The 18,115-nt window shown below is 41.3% G+C and overlaps 1 protein-coding gene across 1 annotated transcript in view; it reads left to right on the top strand.

Moving 5' to 3' along the window:
• The first annotated feature begins 860 nt into the window (after positions 1-860).
• The window catches only part of PDC (phosducin), a 36,628-nt gene continuing 19,373 nt past the window's right edge, over positions 861-18,115 (top strand). The window contains exon 1 of the mRNA XM_038414235.2: positions 861-992. The gene's annotated coding sequence lies outside the window, so the exon portion shown is untranslated. The remainder of the gene's footprint in view (positions 993-18,115) is intronic.

Below are 18,115 nucleotides of genomic sequence, written 5' to 3'. Positions count from 1 at the left end.
CACCCCAATATGCACCCATGCTTTGGAGGCTGTCATGGCCACAAAAAAAACACACTGGTGGCCCATGCTGTTAAGGCACAGCCCTGCATTGGAGTCATAACCACAAGGGAGCTTGTGGGAGGACTGAGCTCCCAGAGGCTTGCATAAGAAGGGGAGATGGAGCTATGGCCCTGCCTCCTTCCTTTAGGTTGCACAGAGACAGCCCCCAAGCACAGAGTCTGCAATTATGGCTGACCCTTACATGAGTCACATGTGGGAAGAGGGTCTTTTTGGTATACCTCCTATTTACCCCCATGCACCATGTAAGAGCCAGGGCCCCTGCTCTTTAATAGATACCACAGCCTGTATTTTCAGTGAAAGTTATTCTTACACTTCACTGTTCATTTATACCACATAAGAGATGATACTTCATTTTGCATAATGTAAAATTTCTCTCTTTCAGACTTGGATCTCTCAGTTTTTTAAAAATTAATATCTAGGTCTGTATTACTATAGCATGACTTCTGCAGATGGTTTTAATCTTATTTATGAAGAGGGTTCAGATAATAATTCAAACCAATTTGAAACCTAATCATTGTTGAGATAGAAGCTGCTGTGCCCCATACAGTGTCTATCACCAGTGTATCTGCCTTGGACATTTATGATACACCTCTCACAGCAGTATCAAACTGCCATCTGTAGCTCTTCTTTAGCCTTGGTTGGTTTTTCCGTCCCAATAATATCTATATACTAAAGCCTTTAAATCCATCTCAAGCCTACAATTTCATTGGCCCAGTCTAATGAGCAGAATTTGCTAATTCCCTTCTGGTAATCCTATTATCTGTCAAGAGCTATTTCTACATGGGTCATCATTATCCAGAAGCCTAAATCTGATTCCAGATCTACCTATCCTCAAGTGCAATCCCACCAGTGAGTCACATTCTCCTCTGCTACAAGCTATCAAGGACACTGGTCACATTGGAAAAGTGGAGCTCAGCAGCTGATCTTAACAGGTAAAGTCTTTTACATGTTGATACTTTTTAGAGTTAATGTTAACAGGGGAGCAAGATATGATTTTACAATACTTTGTGATAGCTGTAGAGGTGTATTAACATTATGCTAAATGTTTTGCAAAAAAGATAATTGCTATAGAACTTCATCCCTCAGAAAGAGTTTGTTAGGGATCAGAGTAAGGTAAAGCTACTGATATCAAAATTAATACTAGATTTTTACTTATTCAATTACCAGATTTTTTCATACATTGAATGTACAGTATACAAGCTTGTTGTATAGTATAGACTGTCACAAGTTGTGCAGTGAACAAGCATTGGCCTTTCTTACAGCATGGACTATGACAAATTGTTCAGGATAAGTTCTAAATGGAACAGTTTTAGCAAGGAATAAATCTATTAGACTCCTGACTCTGTGAGGTGCCACCTATGTTCTAGGAGTAGCTGTGCATCTATCAGTGGGAGCAGGATTGACTCCTATGTCTCCCTGTTTTTTAACATCTTTTATGTTCCTGGGGTGAAATCCTGGCTCTACTGAAATCAATAGGAGTTTTGACATTGACTTCTGTGGGGCTAGGATTCTACCCATTGTGTTTTACTGACCTTAACGCCACACTACTTTAAAAGGAGCTACAGAAGAGTGAATATATGTCATTCTTTTACCCACATGTATATATAACCCCCATGTTCCTTTAGGGGCTCTTATGTTTGTGGGGAAGCTCTTTGTTTTTGACCCCAGAATGTTTTCAGAACAAAATTTTCAAACCTGGGTCTGAAAGTTAGGCTCCTAAATCCTCTTAGGTCTTAGGTATGAGGACCTGCAGCTCCCATGACTGCAAATTAGGTCACTTATATTTAGGTGCCTAAATACAAATTTAGAATTTAACTTTAGGCATTCAGGTTTGAAAGTGTGGGTCCCGTGCTCACAATTTAGTGACATTCATTATTCTTGTTTTATTTTGCTGTAAACTCATGACAGACAAAACATATTGGGCTAAATTTTTCCCTTGAGCACACTCTCTGCTACACCATTAACGGGGCTACAAGAGTGTATCTGAATCATATGGTCCATTGTACATAACAATAAAGAACATGTCTCAGATTAAATACGTGCTCCTGCATATGTCAATGGGAGTTTTGCCATTGATTCCAGTGAGAACAGCATCTGGCACGTATTTTTGTATGGCTCCATTTGTATATCCAGAAGGGATTGCTGTACAGTTCACCATTTTCTAATATCTCTCTCGATATATGTAAAGTTCAGACCTGCCTTTTCTAATTGACATGTAACTAATTATTAACATTGTGTACCGTTGTGACACAAAGATGTAATCTGATACGGCATGGTTGTTTTTCTCCTTAATGAGCATCTTTTGACAATGCAGTATCCACATAAAATATACAAACTTAACAAATTTTTAAATTTATGTAGACCACTGTGGGAATTTCTATCCACACTCAAAATAACTTATCAAGCATATCTACTGAATATGTACACAAAGGAAATACACAGCCCCTTTAAATCAATGCAGTCAAATCCATCCTTGAATCAGGTGTGGGGTGTGAACAGAGGGAAAAGGAATCTTCTCACACAGAACTGACATGTAAATCCCAAAGCTCTTGATTTAAGCAGAAACACAATTGCAGGTCAATGGAACTTCTTTCCACAAGAGCTTTGGATAACCACAATCCTTGCATTCAGCTCAAATTATGTCTTACTTAAACTTACTGCTTTGCCATAGCATCCCAAAGCATGAAGGATAAATACATTTTAAAATGTAATTCCACTGCCTGCTGCAGCTTGGTGGGAGAAGAGTAAGAGAAGAATTTGAATAAAGGTACAAGATCAATGAAGCACTCAAAGTTTTGTCTTGCCAATAGAAAAGAGAAAAATTCATATTTCTTGATACACAACTTATTAGTATTGACAAAATTTGGTAAGGCAATCAGATATGGTGATGGACCTAAAGTAAAAACAGATAGAAAATGTACAAAAAATGTTCATCCCAAGTAAAAATATGTATAATGTCAGAAAGCGATCAAAGGAAAATTAGACTATATGAAGATTCCCTTGCAATACAGTTTTCTACATAGTATAATTCCATGATACAATTCTCTCTAGCTGGAGTCCCTAGATCATGAATATTCCATGAATGAATAATCAGATTATTCCAAACACTCCTAAAGTAGCCGGGAAATTTGGAGGTTAAATGTACCTGATAGAATATTTGCTTCATTATGCTCTGTTTATTCTCTTTCATGCATCATCAGCAGTGATAGTAATAGTCTCTCTCATCAAGAACCTTGCAATCAAGTGCTTTGAAATGTTTACTGCTCCTAAAAACATTTGTGCAATTTTCTAGTTTGGACAGGGTGAACAATATCAGAACTTAAAATCATGTCAGTTACCCCCTTGAATTTTTTCCACCCACTTCAATTGTCAGTTATTAGCAGCTGATTTCTCACATGCTGCTAGAGTTATAGATTAATCCTTCCTCCCATTTCAAAACTGGGATGTTAAGATAATTTCATATGTTATAAAGCAGGGTTGGCAAACTTTTTAAGCCAAGGGCCACATCTGGGTGGGGAAATTGTACGCAGGGCTGGGGCAGGGGGTTGGGATGCAGGAGCGGGTGCAGGAACAGGCTCAAGACAAAGGATTGGGGCGGGGCGGGGATGCGGGTGTATGAGGGGGCTCAGGGAAGGGGGTTGGGGTGCAGGAGGGGTGCGGACTGCAGGAGGGAGCTCAGGGCAGAGGTGCAGGAAGGGTGTGACAGGGCTTAGGGCAGGGAGTCGGGGGGCAGGATGCAAGAGAGGTTTGGGGTGCAGGCTCCGGCCCAGCACCGCTTATCTAAAGCCACTCCAGGGTGGCAGCGGCGCACACCGGGGCCAGGGCAGGCTCCCTGCATGCCTGCCCTGGCCCCACGCTGCACTGCTCCGGAAAGCGGCCGGCCCCACATCCCTGCACAGCCCCTGGGTGAAGGGGGGCACAGGGCTCCGCGTGCTGTCCTTGCCGCACCTCCAGGTATCTCCCCCAAAGCTCCCATTGGCCGCAGTTTCCCGTTCCCAGACAATGGGAGTTGCAGGGGGCAGTGCCTGGAGGCAAGAGCAATGCAAGGAGCCCTCTGCCATCCCCTGCCTAGACTACAGGGACTTGTTGCCAGCCACTTCTGAGAGCGGTGAGGGGCCTGTGGCACCAAGGGGGGCAATCTCTCAGGCCAGATCCAAAGCCCAGATGGGCTGGATCCGGCCTGTGGGCCGTAGTTTGCCCACCCCTGTCAAAGTATTAATTTCCACTTCTATAAAGCCACTGCTATAACATCATTCTGAAATAGAGTGCTGAATGAAAGAATGGAGTGGTGAATGAATGATGTGGTTTAAAGGTAAATTGTCATGACTAAAGATGATTGCTGTATAGCAGCATATGCCATTCCCTAGTTTCCAGTCATTTACAGCATTCATCTCTAGCTGCAATGGATCTTGAAATAGTCACTGTTTCCTCTGCCTGATAAAAACAATATCACTGGTACAGGACTGAATACATTTATTTTATTTATATATATATTTACAGAGTGCTGACAAAGCCTCTGGCCGTGCTTCACACCTTAGAAATCCGCCTGGTTTATTTTTTATCTTTATCTGTGCCACAAGGATTTTTCTGTCCTGAAGGCTGAATTGCACTAATAAAAAAAAAAAAAAAGACATCCTGTGAAGAAAAAAAGTTAATTGTTACCTGCATGGCCCCATCTCTGTAGTAGGGTAGTTTTCAATACCAGTTGTGCCAGCAGCTACACAGACAGGTCAATTTGCTTGTCCAGATAACTAACATTATAGAAGATTATAATTCATTTGTCCAAAGGACACTTCTGGATTTACTGTCAGATCTCAAGATGGTGTCCACCTCAAGACCTGGAAGGCAGAGGAATACTGCATGAAAAAAAAAAGTTTTTTCAATTTCCTCCCTGTCTTTTAGGCAAATGGTGCATTCTGACTGTTTACGGATGGTCAGTGGTATTGAGAAGGCATAAAAAAAATCCTCAAGCCATCCTCAGATTTTTATAACGATCAAGTTAGCTTTTATGGACAGACAACTGTAACTTGGTTTTTAGTGCAATCTGACTGGCAACGTGAATTACTTGTCTACATCCCTTTTCCCTTTTGATTTTGTCCCACTTGATAATTGGGTGGGTGTTGAAATCATGGTATTTTGTGGGACCACATTGTTTTGGTGTTGGATGACAACTGCGTTGGCATATAGTGTGCTGGGAAGATAAGAACTCAGCAAAATTTGAAAGATATCTGTAAGGAGGGACTGTTTTATTAATAGAGCAAGGTGGAAGGTTTGCCTGCGTGTTATGGATGGAGGGTTTAGGTGGGCGTAGGTGGACTTTGCAATCTGCTTTGTAGTTTTTTAATGGGCACCTATCTGCATGCTTTCAATGACCACTTCAGAGTGACTGACAAGGCAGAAAAATACTGCTGTAGGCTTGGAATATGGTGGCCTCAGGGAAATGGCTGTGGCAATGTGGGTTCCTCTATTCCTATGTTAGCGGGTAATGAGAGAAGGCAGGAGAAATACAAGCAGCACAAGATTTAATATTGAATGTAAGCCAAGGCCAAGATGTTTAGTCTCCATCTCACTGGGTTCAATGTATATTTTGTCCAGGGAATGGAGGACACAAAGATCCATCTCTTCACTTTATGATACTAAATGCAAGATCTGTTCCTAATAGGTCTTGCACTAGGTTATGTGGAGTTGTTCTCAGTGGTTGATAGCATGGTTAGTATAGGTTACCTACACTTGATCACAGAGTCGATTTAGTCTCCTTCTGAAGAATTTTCATTACTTTTCTTTTTATCTAGTCAACTTTCTGCGTCTGATGAGACAGTAATATCTTGAAAGGACAAATGCTAAGTCCTCATTGCCTGACTTTCAGAAAATGTCATTCATTGAGGTCCTGGAGGCATGAGTGCTTCTAACCACAAGATGTTGGTTGGACCCCTTTCCTTCCTGTCTGGTGAAGGTCAATAGAGAAGACTAGACCTACCAGTAGTTGAGATTAGCTAATGTGTCCTTCATGGGGAAGGTTGTAGCAGTTTATGGAGTCCTCATTTATTTGAGGTCAAGAAAATATCAATTGTAGGCCACACACTTGCTGTGGTAATTGGTCTTTTATAAGCTATGCATAATGATAAAATGCCCGTGATAATATTTTAAAATCTGTCAACAAATTCTGATATCATTGACCATGGGGCTTTGCTGATATGTTCATGATTTTCAGCTGTAGTTTGTAGTAGTTCTTCAGTGGCTCCAGTGGTGGAGTATAGTTTTCAACAGAGAGGAAATGGGTCATTGGAGGTGGGCTGAAGAGTGAGTCCACCCTACACTCACCCAGCAGCTGCACCCAGCTCCCAACTCCAGGCATTAAAAGCTGGTAAACAGGATCTTAGTGCCATACAACCCTGAGTGCCATGTCACAATGTCCTTAGCTGAGAGCCAGACCCAGCCCCATGGACAGGAGCCACCGCTGCCAATTGAGTGCAGTGTGAGATTGTCTCTAGCCTCATGTGCAAATTCATGTTGAACACCTTCCGTTGCCAGTTGCATAATGTCCTTGAAAAGGTACCCTACATACATCTAAAGGGCACCGGGGTGGGTGGTTGCCTTCTCTGCCCCCCATTTTCTTCACCACCAAGTGGTTTCACTTCTTTCTTGAAATGAGGTCCCAGGGGTAATCCTTGACAATTGTTCCTCTTCCTTCTTCTCATGTACAGGGTACTGCAGCAATCTCCTTTGACATCTCTCCTGTTCCACAAGTTTTTGACACAGCAGGGAGGTTCAGCATGCTGGTGACTCATGGGTATATGAGAATGCAGCCTGTCTAAGGACTAGCTGGCTGAGACTCAGTCCAGTCAAGATGAAGTTAATGTTACTAGACCAGGGGAAAACAACTGGAAGAATGGGTAAAAGTTAGAGTGTCCCAGACATTCATTACACAGATTCAAAATTAGAGAGTTTTATTAGACCTGGGCTTCTGCTGAATGGTCATGTAGCAGCTATGACCAAAAGTTCTTTTTCTTCCATCTGTGTCTGGCTCAGTGTGTGATCATTCCCTTTGGATGCAAACTTTGCTATTATTATCATCCATAGCATTGTATTCTCAGGATTAGCTAATGTAAAATGCTCTGTATATGAGGCTGCACACTGGAACTATTTGAAAACTGAGGCTAAAGTGGGAGCAGACACTCACTTGCTAAGTGGTTCATCACTCCATAATTTGCACCGGCTACCAGAAGGTAAAGCCAGGAGTTTTAGTTACCATGGCTACATTTTTTAAAGGAATTTAGGGGAGTTAGGCATCAAACTCCTACTGCATTTCAACAGGAGTTGCATGCCTAAATCCCTTTGGTTCATTTGAAAAATCCCTGCCCCTGAGTCCACCTATAGGAGGCTCAGAGGGAGCCACGGAAGACTTTAATTAGCTTTCCTATTCATAAAAATGGCCTTCCTGGGCTCGAAGCAAATCTTCGGTCCTATTGGCAAGTTGGGACTCTCCTCATTCTGGTGGAATAATAATTTTTTTCCAGGGCCTCAGGACATAATTTTGAAGAGCCAATGACTACAAACAGTTGTGTAGTCAGAAATGTCCATGAACTTCAGCCTTTGGACATGATCTGTATTAGACAGTAATAGGCTTTTCCTTGAAACTCATATACCCCACATTAATAGAACTGGTTGACTTTTTTTGTTGAAACTTTTGTTTGATGGAAAATTGGGTTTTTGATTAAACATATTTTTTAAAGGTTTGTGTGTTTCTTGAAAGGTTTTGATTTGTAATTTGAAAAAAACCAAAAACTTGAACACTGAAAATTTTCATTTTTTTGATGAAAATTTGAAGATTTTGTGGAGCGGGGAAAAAATTCCAACTAATGCTACTATTTTATCCGTCTGATTTATTAAATTTTTTTTAAACCAACTCTAGTATACTAAGATCAATGGATAGCTGCAAATAATTATTCAGTCACAAGCTAAACTTCCGGACACAGGGCTTTTGGATATATATTTTTGCACAGAGTCAAATGGAAGTACCAAACATGCAACTACAGTATAATTACAGGTTTCAGAGTAGCAGCGTGTTAGTCTGTATTCGCAAAAAGAAAAGGAGTACTTGTGTCACCTTAGAGACTAACAAATTTATTAGAGCATAAGCTTTCGTGAGCTACAGCTCACCTCATCGGATGCATTTGGTGGAAAAAAAGAGGGGAGACTAATATACACACACAGAGAACATGAAACAATGGGTTTATCATACACACAGTATAATTACAGTGTACCTGCACTATGAGATTTGTCCAGATTCTGATTTCAGTTACATAGGCATACGTCCAGAGTAACCAACTGCATGTTTAAATCTCTGTTATATTCAATACATGGTTAATAATCATAATCAACAAAAAAGCATCAGACTTACTTACTTGTTCAATAGGAAGAAAATTGAAAGTTAGGACTAACCATATTTGACATTTATATAGCATCTTTTATGGTCCTAATTAGGATTTCTTGACTAAAAAGCTGAGTAGTGGGTAGTGAAGATAGGATCAATGTCTTTCAGTGATCAGATTAATTTTATAATACATGCACATCCAGTGGAACCTATTTAGAGAGAAACTGTTTTCTGGTAAAGTAGAATGAAAGTCACAAATTATTTCAATGCATATGTAATGTGAAAATGGTGCTACCTCTTTGCTTAGAATAAAATTCTGTGAGAACAGACTCCACTATAAGAGGGATCCATGGTAAACCAAACATGTACTAAATCATTCCATTCTCTGTATCAACCATTTAAGTGAAACAATGAGGAGAACACATTCGAGCACTGGCAGGTTAATCTATGAAGAAGAATCCTTTAATAAATCCACTTGGGAGGATTTTCCAGTCAGGCACTAGAGGTCAGTCCTTGTTAATAGCATCTATTAAGACATTTATTGTACGGGTTAGAATGTATATATATTTATGTGTGTAATATATATTGTGTATGTATTTTAAACAGATAAGGTGGGTGAGGTAATATCTTTTATTGGATCAACTTCTGTTGGTGAGAGAGACAAGTTTTTGAGCCATTGATACTACAGTAAGTTTTGCAGCTGTAGAATTGTGGCAGAATTGTGGAGAAATTCAGCTGCTGAAATCTCCTCCCCTGAGCTCTCACATGGCCAGGTGTAACAATGGATTATGGTGAGTGTTAGACCAACATAGTGCACTACTCTCTTCTGCATGTCTTGGTGATATTATCTGCCAACCCCTCTTATCCACTAATGGAGGGGAGAAAAGTCACTGAAACCAGCTCTGCTGCCTCTAGAACACATAGTTTGGGGGAGAAAAGGGAGAAAACAGATATGCCCCTGCAACCAGAAGAAGGTAGTGCTCCGCACTCCCTGCAGATCAGCCAATAAGAGGAGGAGACAAAACTGATTTTTTTTCCAATCCTAGCACCCAATAGAAGGGACCCAAATTCTGGAGAAAGATCCTGTGATTTCTGTATTGCAGCAATATTGCATTCTGTTGAGAATTTAATTTTCTGAGGCAGCATAAGATGCCTGGGTAAATGTTCCAAACCAGAAGTTCCCAGTGGATGAAATTCTATCTGGAACATTTCATTCATTTAGCATTATGTTTCAGAGTAGCAGCCATGTTAGTCTGTATTCGCAAAAAAGAAAAGGAGTACTTGTGGCACCTTAGAGACTAACAAATTTATTTGAGCATAAGCTTTCATATACTCAAATAAATTTGTTAGTCTCTAAGGTGCACAAGTACTCCTTTTCTATTTAGTATTATGTTCACTTGAAACATGAGTGTGCCTCATTAAATTTCACACTGCCATGAAATATTTTGGTTGATCTCAGAGGTCAGTACCTCAGTAATCAAGAGGCCTTGGGGTGTCACCCAGGGCTGTTCCTGTGACGTAGTTACATTATTTATCTTTACATTGTACTGATTACACTAATAATCTACTTGAGATTTGTTAAAAAAAAATCAGTGACTAGAAGGAAATTCACATCTAAGTACTAGTGTCTATTGTACTGGTTTGCCACGTCTGAGAGAATGAAATGACCCATCCCCAAAGATGCTCACAGTAAGAGTACAGGGACCTTCCCTCCACCTTTTCTGTGTTCCTTTCTTTTCCTCCTCACTTATCTTAAGAAAGAATAAGTAGACAGTCTTCACCTGCTAGCATCACATAAAAAGGTGTCAAGCCCCTCCTCTTGACTTCCTTCCTGTTCACAGGGTGGGGGAGGATACTGATGTATTCCTGTTAATTCACTGCAGCAGGAGTGGCTCATTAAGAGGTATGATATTATTTATTGACTCCCATCAGGATATAAGGGTGTTAGGAACATTTTACCAGCCTGAAAGGCTCTGGACTGAACAGTCCTCTAAAAGGAGACCTAGAAAGAAGTAATCCTGGGGAAAAAGACTTGCTTGGAATTGGTGTTCTCTTGCGAATGGTCTCTTCATAAATAAAGTCCAGTTGCAGGAATGGGGTGAGTTTTGTGGCAGGGTGGGAAAGCACCTATTCACACCACTGTCCTTTTCTCCTACTTAAAGGGAAGCAAACTCAAAATTACGTAGAGTGATTGAAAGTTTCAAAAGTGGAGTTTGCTAGGTGAAGAAGGGAGAGAAGCACTAGTGTTTCTTTTCTGCCTTCTTCTCGTGCACCTGTGCTCCAGCACAGCTGCTCCTCAGTTATTCAAAATAATTGAGCCTCTGGAGGGGGAGCCACGGGGGGAGACCAGGTCAGTGGAAAGTGGTAGTTGGAGGGGCAAAAGCAGACAGGCTCTACTGGGGATATGAGACGCTGCCAGGGATAGATGGAACCTGTTTGGGACGAGGCACTCAAGAACAGCTCTGAAGTACAGCAGGAGAAACCAGGGAAAGCCATTGCTTTCTCTGTCCAATGAACTGTCTGTGGCTCATCAAGGAGAAATCCCACTGCTGAAAACAGAAGGTCCCTAGAAGGAGGCAGATGAGAATGGGTAATAACTGCATCTGCAAAGAGGGAGATCAGGGGCCATTTCCAATTGACAACTTTTTGCATTAAATTTAATTAACAAAATTGAACAGACAGATGTGGAGCTGAGGTGCAATTTAACTTAGTAATATTGAAGGTTGCTGGGTGTTTTTGGGGTGGGGCTTTAAATGGAGCAACATGCTTATGATAGAAACTCAGTTGCAACCTTAACAATGGAGTGGCTTCACAAACTCTATAATAAAGAAGAATTGATTCAGAAAATAACAGAACGCCACTAGCCATCACCTTCAGCCCCCAACTAAAACCTCTCCAACGCATCATCAAGGATCTAGAACCTATCCTGAAGAACGACCCATCACGCTCACAGATCTTGGGAGACAGGCCAGTCCTTGCTTACAGACAGCCCCCCAACCTGAAACAAATACTCACCAGCAACCACACACCACACAACAGAACCACTAACCCAGGAACCTATCTTTGCAACAAAGCCCGTTGCCAACTCTGTCCACATATCTATTCAGGGGACACCATCATAGGGCCTAGTCACATCAGCCACACTATCAGAGGCTCGTTCACCTGCACATCTACCAATGTGATATATGCCATCACGTACCAGCAATGCCCCTCTACCATGTACATTGATCAAACTGGACAGTCTCTACGTAAAAGAATAAATGGACACAAATCAGACATCAAGAATTATAACATTCAAAAACCAGTCTGAGAACACTTCATTCTCTCCAGTCACTCGATTACAGACCTGAGAGTGGCTATCCTTCAACAAAAAAAATTCAAAAACAGACTCCAACGAGAGACTGCTGAATTGGAATTAATTTGCAAACTGGATACAATTAACTTAGGCTTGAATAGAGACTGGGAGTGGATGGGTCATTACACAAAATAAAACTATTTCCCCATGTTATTTCTCCCCCCCCCCCACTGTTCCTCAGACTTTCTTGTTAACTGCTGGAAATGGTCCACCTTGATTATCACCATAAAAAGTTTTCCTCCTCCCCCCCCCCCCGCTGGTAATAGCTCATCTTAAGTGATCACTGTCCTTACAGTGTGTATGATAAAACCCATTGTTTCATGTTTGTGTGTGTATATAAATCTCCTCACTGTATTTTCCACCGAATTCATCCGATGAAGTGAGCTGTAGCTCATGAAAGCTTATGCTCAAATAAAGTTGTTAGTCTCTAAGGTACCACAAGTACTCCTTTTCTTTTTGAGAAGCACCTGAGGTTTCCCTCATAGTGAGTTCACCATCCCCCGTGGGATGTGATTTCAAGAGACTGAATTCTTTGTCATGACTGTTATCTTTTGTTCATTAAGGGCCAAATCTGATCCAAAGTCTATTGAAGTCAGTGGAAGGACACTCATTCACTTCAATGGGCTTTTGGATGAGCAGCTCTATTTTGGAAGATCTGGCCACTTAAAACTATGGATTTAGGAGCTTAACGTTTAGGCACCTAATTTTGAAAATCTTGACCTAAACCCAAAAGGGGCAGAGAGCCTAGAATCCTAGAGAAACCTCACAATAGATGTCTGGAATGAAGGCTATTTATATGTTTGAAGGCCATTCTGTAAATCCACCATTGCTGCAAAATTGTAATCTTTCAGCACTTTCAATTCTTTATTGCAGAGGAACCACAGTCTGTAACTGTTGCCCCTTTACAAACCAGATGTTACTCTCTTATTTATTGATATGCTATGAACTGGGGAAAGTAGCTATTTAGTATTTGTGGTCAGAAAAATAGAGCTCATGGGATAAATCTGAAGGCTTTTAAATGATTGAGATGTTGTAAAAGATGTACATAAGACAAGGGTAAATTATTACCTGTGGGATAGGCCAATGGTTCCAAACTCATGTTTTGCTGGTAGTCCATGTATCATTTGTTGGTGGTCTGCAGCAAGATGGCCCATCACATGGTATTGGCTCTCTTCTATTTTTCCAGCGCAAAGTCACATTATAAGAAGCTAGAAATATATTAAATACCTTCCCAATGTCACATTTCCTTGTAAACAGTTGTTGTGGTGGCCACAGGGCTATCATGTGATCATAAATGGGAAAGAAGGTGATTTCTCCTATTGCATGTGGGAGGTGTATTCAGATGTGGCTCACACCCCGAGACTGCCGAAGAAGAATGTTATGAAGGTATGGTAATCCCCACTTGAAGTCTGCCAGCTTTTGGGACTCTGAACTGAGCCTCTAGCAGATCCTACCCTTTGACTGTAACAAGAATGGCCAGTTACCTCTGACACCATTTCCAAGTATGCTTGGAGTCAAGGGTGAGGAAAGAATGGACTTGAAACTCCCGTGGAGGCCAGTAGGGAGGCTTTTGCATGGAGTGATCTGAACAAGTAGTTTTTTGGACCAATGATGAGCCAAGATGAAGGTCAGGCTCTGAAGTCCACCCTGCTTCCTAGGCTTCAGAGGCCAAGTCACAACTTCAAAGCACTGTCTCTACAGCTATTTTTAGAGTGCTAGTACATGCCTTGCTAGCCTATGTCTCTCGACCTGTACTGAGAGGCTCGCTCCAAAATACCGTTTAGACATACCTTCAGTGGGAGGGCACAGCCTGATCCAGAAACAAAAAGACAAGGTTCAGTTTTAAGCACCAAGTTTGGGATTTGAGAGAGAAGTGAAACAGGGCAGGGAGTCTCCAATTAACTCTCCCTCCCCACAAAAAGAAAAGGAGTACTTGTGGCACCTTAGAGACTAACAAATTTATTAGAGCATAAGCTTTCGTGAGCTACAGCTCACTTCATCGGATGAAGTGAGCTGTAGCTCACGAAAGCTTATGCTCTAATAAATTTGTTAGTCTCTAAGGTGCCACAAGTACTCCTTTTCTTTTTGCGAATACAGACTAACACGGCTCCTACTCTGAAACCTCCCCACAAAGGGAGTCTTTGAACTGCTGTGGGATCTAGTGCATGGATCAGGCAGTTCCAACCCTGAGCAGGAGAGCTGCAACTAAAATGGCAGAGACTCCAGACCAGGGAGAGGAACCTCCCCCAATCAGGTTCAAAGACCCCTTTCTTTTGTTTAAGCCAGCTAACATTCACAGTGCTGCAGCACTCATCTCTGGACTCATCCTCATCAGACCAACTGCCCGGGAGAGAGCTGGGAGTTAGGAAGAGTTGTGAGTATTGGGAGGTGGGAAGTTTGTTTTGTTAATATTTAGTGCCTATTAGTTAAGCCTAACCCTTTCCTTCTCCAGATCTTGTTTTCCTGCTCCCAATAAAACCCTGCTTTGTCAAATTGTTATTTTGGGATGGGTAATTTTGTTGCTGGGGTTTGTATTGATGTACTTTATTATTTCTTGTGTACTGTTTTATAATCCTTTCCAACCCGAATAGCATTATTATTTTACATGGGGTGGCGGCAGCAGGCATCATACAAAAGAATCCAGGCCAGGACCCAACCAATGTAAAGAGAGGGAAGAAGCCACTCCATGTAGCAGGCATCAGGGAGGAAGCTTGAGGGGCTATTGTAGCATAGAATGTAACTTACATGCCTGTAATTTGATCATTTATTTTATGCCATGTTGCTCTAGTGCAGCAAAAAGTTACTATAAATGTTTTGTTATAAGGATATGCACATGGCAGCTGCTGGCAGATTGACAGGTCAACAAAGGAGATTCCCCTTTTTCCCCTTGTTCTTGTTGTATATGCTGATTGATTCCAGGACTGCTTAAGCCTAGTTAGCAATGGCTAGTTGTGTCTCTTGACTCAAACACAAAATATACAACTGTTGTATAAATCATCCTTTGCAGTAATCTGTTGTCTTCTTTAAAATATATACATAGTTGGATTGGTCATTCCCAGCAAGTGTGCAGGGAGATATTCATTTCCTGATGCCCTCTCCAACACTCTGCTGGACAACCTGAACAGGGGAAAGCAGACAGTGCTCTGGAGAAGAGGAGTTAAGAGTTATGACCATATTTTTCCAACTTGACTGCTAAAGTTAAGCAAATAAACCCATATTTAGGCATCTACAGAAAAGTTTGGCCTGATTTTCAGAGCACCTCACTGAAGTCAAGAGAAGCGGCAAGTGCTCAACACATCTGAAAATCAAGCTAGGTATTTAGGTTAAATATGAATTTTGGTTCCGGTCTTTAAACACCTAAGTTTGAAACTTTTGGGCATTCTCCTTTTGCAACAAATAGACATTTTCTGACCTCCAACCATATGTTTTCCCAGTACAACCATGGCTTTAAAAAAATGCACATAAAAGCAGTTCAGAGTAAGGAACTGATAAGTAAAAACTGGATTTCCTGAAAGAATAATGGATCAGAATATCCAAATAAATGAATACATCACCACCATGGTAACAAACATTTTATTGGCGCCCAGGTCTCCAAAATTTAACTCCTTTAATTTCAAGGGACACCATTTAATGCACAGCATGGGGCTTCATTAAATCAAGATTAAAAACATCCCTATTAATATTAACCAAAATGTTTCTCAGAAATAAAACAAGTATTTTTATAATTTAAAAGTTAACATTCTGTTCTAGGTGCACAACCCAAACACAACAGCACTGTTCCAGGACACGATCTACAGAAAGTGAAACTGACTGATAAAATTTCAAGCTAGTTTAACTTTTCAAACTGAGTGAAATGCAGAAAGTATACATACATAAATAAAGAGCAAATTAGATTTTATATTGCACAGGGAAATGATCAAATATGTATGTGCACATGAAAATGCACACACAATTTTGTGTGCATAATTGTAGGCCAAGTTTTGAAGGTTTGTTCCTAAAGGTGTCCGAGTACCACAGATAAAGATTTTTTTTAAATGATATGATTTTTAACCTAGTACAATCCCTGGAAGTCTAACATTGTCACTTAAAGTGCTTAAATTGACTTGACATAGCTTTAAGGATCAGTGAAACTTTGAACTGCATCTATTTAAAATGTTTCTATCTCACCATATGAGGAATTACATAACGCTTCTAATCCGGATAGACTGAGTAATCCACTAACCTTCTCATCAACCCTGTGATCTGTAGTGAAGTTGACAGCTTTCTACGTCAGTCCATCCAGGTTTATTTATTTTCTTCCTGCAACATGATCATTTCTTTAATCTGACAAACTCCTGCGCCACTGCCTTTTGCAACATTTTTAGATGTGGTGGTCTGCAGACTACAGTCTGTATGAACATGATTATAGTTTCGGCTATTTGTGTGTACTTAAAGCACATGCAATTTTGTGCCTCTCATGGATGCATTTCATTTGTAGTTAATACAGAAATGAGTATTTGGGGCAATGTTTCCAAATCTGAGTTCCTGAATACATATTTAGGCTCCTAAATATAAGTGGTCTGATTGTCACTGAAGTCGATGGGAGCTGCAGGTGGTCTGTACCTTGGACTATCAGACATGTAGGTAGGAGTATATCATTAGTCACTCAGGTCTGAAACAGTCAATCTTACCTCCCTAAATACTATTTGCATATGTAATTATGATAATACATGCATGCACAATAGGAAATGCATGTGCAATTCAGTATTGACTTGGAGTGTCCCCATTTGAAAATTTGGCTCATGTAGTTTTGGGTCATATAATATGTATTTATTTAGTCATTGGTCTCCTAGTAAAACTGCAAGCTTTTTAACAGCAGCTACAGCTAGTAAAATAATGAGTTAACAGCCTCCTGTAAGTTGTTATAGTCGTAGTAACTACAGGATGGATCCTCTACTGGCTGAGCATTCTCTCCTTGAGTCAGCAAAGCATTCAAGCACATCTCAACTTTAAGCATGTAAATTGGGCTCAGAACCTTGTAGATCAAGCCATGAGGGTCTAATCCAAAGCCCATAGAATTCAATGGAAAAGCTCCCGTGACATCGATAGGTTTTGGAGGAGACCCGTTGGAAATTATGATACTAACGGCAGCACTAAGATGCGTATCCTCCCTCCTATCTTGTCATTGGGTGCAAAAGGTCTCAGATACAGAATATTCTAGTGTTTCTGCTGTATCGGGAGGGGAGAAGAAAATCAGATTTTAGTTGTCCACACACTGGGTGCATGATATCCTGTGGAATTTAGCTCTATGCTAGGTCTCTTCATGGGGACCCCTTGGGGGCAAGATAGGCAGAGCCATCCCTTGAGTATGGCAAATCGGGGTGACCGCTCCAGACCCTGTGCTTTGGGGGGCCCCATTAGCCAGTGTGATTGGCTGGCAAGGTTGGTCCCAGAAGTAACTGAGTCATCACTTCTGCCCCAGGGCCCGCATCCCCATAGGGATGGCCCTGAAGATAGGGGATGGTTGACCACTGATGACAGAGGCAATACCCACTGTTCCATGCAGAGGAGAGGTGTGAGGGCCATTGAAGTAGATCCAACCTCAGTGATGGAGCAATGATCATGGGTGTTTCTGCAGCTGCTCCATGGCCTATTGGGAGGATTTCTCTTCCCTCTCCCCACAGCATCCACCCACACAGTTGTTATTGGGCCATTTAGTGCCCTGGATGAGGTACACCATATGTTGTGATAGGCATGTGTAGGACCCCTAAACCTGGAAAGGTGTGCTGTGGAAGTGTTGATCATCAGAGCAGTGGAGATATGTCTACAGGTTTTGCATCTGTTGTTCTGGTAGGGTCTGGTGCCACTTTGAGTTGATGTGTCCTGGACTGTGGGAAGCTTGCTTCTGATGATGAGCTTGGAGAGGTTGGGGGTTTGTTTGAATGCCAGAAGAGGGGATTCAGGAAAGATTTATTTCAGGATGTGGTCCACTTTGAGTATGGGTTGTAATTGTATAATGATACTCAAAATGGATTCCAGTATTGGGTGGTAGGTGACAACAAGGGGTGTGTAGTCAGAGGGGGTTTTATTTCTGTATTGAAGCAGATTCTTTCAGGTATTTGGGTGGTCCATTCCATGGTGTGATCTACTTCTCTGGTGAAGTGTCCTTGTTTGGTGAAGGCTGTTCTAAGTGTGTTAAGGTGTATAACCCTGGATTTTTTCCTTGGAGCATATTCTTTGGTATCTGAGTGCCTGGCTGTAGAGAATAGATTTCTTGGTGTGTTTGGGGTGGTTACTGGATCTGTGAAAGTAGGTGTGGTGATCCGTGGGTTTGTTCTTGCCTGTAG

This window comes from Dermochelys coriacea, chromosome 8, assembly GCF_009764565.3.
Source record: "Dermochelys coriacea isolate rDerCor1 chromosome 8, rDerCor1.pri.v4, whole genome shotgun sequence".
Taxonomy (NCBI): Eukaryota; Metazoa; Chordata; order Testudines; family Dermochelyidae; genus Dermochelys; species Dermochelys coriacea.
The sequence above is the reverse complement of the archived record's forward strand: the minus strand, read 5'-3'. Positions and strand labels throughout refer to the sequence as shown.